Consider the following 3,362-nt stretch of genomic DNA (forward strand, 5'->3'; position numbering starts at 1 on the left):
TTGAGACAGGGTCTCATTCTGCTGCCCAGGCTGGAGTGTAGTGGCACAGTCTCAGTTCATTGCAACCTCTGCTTCCTGGACTCAAGCGATTCTCCAGCCTCAGTCTCCCAAGTACTTGAGACTACAGGTGTGAGCCACTATCCCCAGCTAATTTTTGTATTTTTTGTAGAGTCGGGATTTCACCATATTCCCCAGGCTGGTGTTGAATTCCTGAGCTCAAAGCCATCTGCCCACCTTGGCCTCCCAAAGTGCTGGGATTACAGGCACGAGCCATTGTGCCCAGCCAGTTCCTTCCTTCCTTAATGCCTTCAACAAATGCATACAGAGCAACTTCAATAATAATAACAACAACAACAATGGGCCAGGTGCAATGGCTCATGCCTATAATCCCAACACTTTGGGATACCAAGGCAACAGGATCGCTTGAGCCCGGGAGTTCAAGACCAGCCTGGGCAACATAGTGAGACCTCATGTGTACAAAAAATTTAAAAATTAGCTGGGTGTGGTGGTGTGCACCTGCAGTCCCAGCTACTCAGGAGGCTGAGGGGGAAGGATTTCTTGAGTCCAGGAGGTCAACACTGCAGTGAGTCGTGATTATGCTACTGCATACCAGCCTGGATGATAGAGCGAGACTCTGTCTCAATAATAACAACAACAGCAGCAACAATTGCATCAGTTATTTACTTCTGCCAGACACTACTCTGACTTTACATTTGTTAATTAATTTAATCCTGATGACAACCCTATAAGGTAAGAGGACTATTGTTATCCCTTGTTTTATAGACGAGGAAACTAAGATACAGAGAGGTTAGGTAATATGCATTCGGTTACACAGCTAGCAAGTGGCAGAGCTGGAATTCAATCCCTAGCCCTGGAGTCCATGGTTCTAATCACCACGTTGGGAGGAAGGATCATTGGGCCTGCAAGAGTAATCAGGGAAGGCTTCTTGAAGGAGGCACATTCAGCTGTAATTTGAAGAATTAGTAGAATTAGTAGAAGTTTGCCAACAGAGAAGTGGGGCCAGGGCAGAGGATGAAAGAGACTTCCAGGCTGAGAAGACAGCATGAGATGAGGCTGGGGCGGGTGTGTGCAAGACCATGAAGGATCTTGTGTGCAGTGCTAAGATTAGATTTTACTCATTTGGTTTTTGGAAGTGTAGTGGATACTGTGGAGAGCCATTCAGATCTCCCTTCAGAATCTAGGTGCGTATTCTCCCAGATTTGAGATGTTGAAGGCTGACTGCTTTCAGCTGACCTGTTCTCTGGGAATTGCCTTTGGCCAAGGGAGCTGCCTCATTCAAGATCATGTCCCCTTCCTGGGACATCCCACATCCAGTCGATAAGTATAAAGGCCTGGCCTCCTTACTTCAACTGGGGACACCTCCTAAGGGACATCCCATTTTCAAAACTAATAGGGACAGCTGAGGCTTCTATTGAGACTACATCAGAGCTCAACTCCCCCTTCCATGCAACCTTGCCTTCTTCAGTCCTCCACAGAGGTTGATCACGAGAGCACATCCCAATAAACTTACTGCGTGATCATCTCTGTCTCAGAGGCAGTATCCTGGGGAGCCTGATTTTCAGATAGGGAACCACTGAGGAATTTTGAGCAAAGATGAGACATGGTCCGATCTGAGTGTTGGGTTAGAATTCTAGTTTCTTTTTCATTTTTGTTTTCAGTACTTTAAAAATGTTGCTCTATTGTCTTCTAACTTGCATTTTTTTCTGATGAGAAATTTGCAATTATCCTATCTCTGTTCCTTTGCATGAAATCTATGCCTTTTATGCGTCTATTTTTTTAATTTGTTTTGTTTTGTCTTTTGAGACAGAGTCTCGCTTTGTCACCCAGACTGCTGGAGTGCAGTGGCACTATCTAGGTTCAAGTGATTCTCCTGTCTCAGCTTCCCAAGTAGCTGAGCTTACAGGTGTGCACCACCACGCCCAGCTAATTTTTTGTATTTTTAGTAAAGACAGGGTTTCACCATGTTGGTCAAGCTGATCTCAAACTCGTGACCTCACATGATCTGCCTGCCTCAGCCTCCCAAAGTGCTGGGATTATAGGCATGAGCCACCACGCCCAGACCAAGGCCTCTGGTTTCTTTTAAGATTTTCTCTTTGTCACTGGATTTAGCTGTTTAAGCTATTTGATTATGATGTGTCTTTTTTACATAGTTTTATTCATGTTTCTTGTGCTTGGGCTTGTTGACATTCTTGTATCTGTGCATTTATAGTTTTCATCAAATTAGGAAATTTTTCAGCCATTATTTTCTTAAATATTTTTTCTGCCCTCCCTTTTCCTTCAGGGACTCCAATTACCCTGTATATTAGGCCATTTGAACTTGTCCCACAACCCACTGATGCTTTACTTTTTCCCAGCCTTTTTTCTTGCTGTGTTTCATTTTGGATAGTTTCTATTGCTATGTATTCAAGTTCATTAATCTTTTCTCTTACAGCATCTAATCTAGTATTAATTCCATCCAATGTATTTTTCACTGTTGTTTACAATTCTGGAAGTTCAATCTGGGTCTTTTAAAATCTTCCATATCTCTACTTAGTTTCTTCTTCTAACTTCTTAAACATATGGAATAATTATAATGACTGCTTTAATACACTTTTCTACTAATTCTATCTAAACAATTTCTGGATTCGTTTCAACAGATTTTTATTCCTACTATGGGTCATATTTTCTGCTTCTTTCCATGTCTAGTAATTTTTTACTGGATGCCAAATACTGTGAATTTTACCTTGCTGAGTCTTGTATATTTTTATATTTCAGTGAATATGATTCAGCTTTGTTCTGGATTGCAGTTAATTTTTAAGAAGTAAAAAAACAGGCTGGGCATTGTGGTTTATGCCTGTGAACCTCAACATTTTGGGAGGCAAATGAAGGAGGATTGCTTGAGCCCAGGAGCTCAAGACCAGCCTGGGCAACATGGAGAGACCCTATCTCCACAGGAAAAAAAAAAAAAATCAAAACTTAGCCAGGCGTGGTAACATGCATCTGTGGTCCCAGCTACTTGGGAGGCTGAGGCAGGAGGATCGCTTGAGTCCAGGATGTCAATGCTGCAGTGAGCCATGATCATGCCACTGTACTCCAACCTGGGTGAACGAGCAAAATGCTGTCTCAGAAAAAGAAAAGAAACAGAGAGATAGAGAGAAACAGAGAAAGAGAGAGAGAGGGAGAGAGAGAGAGAGAGAGAGAGAAGGAAAACCAATTTGGGCCAGGCGCAGTGGCTCATGCCTGTAATCCCAGCACTTTGAGAGGACAAGGTCAGGAGATCAAGACCATCCTGGCTAACACGGTGAAACCCCGTCTCTACTAAAAAATACAAAAAACTAGCCGGGCGAGGTGGCGGGCGCCTG

The sequence above is a fragment of the Colobus angolensis genome, unplaced genomic scaffold (assembly GCF_000951035.1).
Source record: "Colobus angolensis palliatus isolate OR3802 unplaced genomic scaffold, Cang.pa_1.0 Scaffold51, whole genome shotgun sequence".
In the NCBI taxonomy this organism is placed as follows: Eukaryota; Metazoa; Chordata; class Mammalia; order Primates; family Cercopithecidae; genus Colobus; species Colobus angolensis.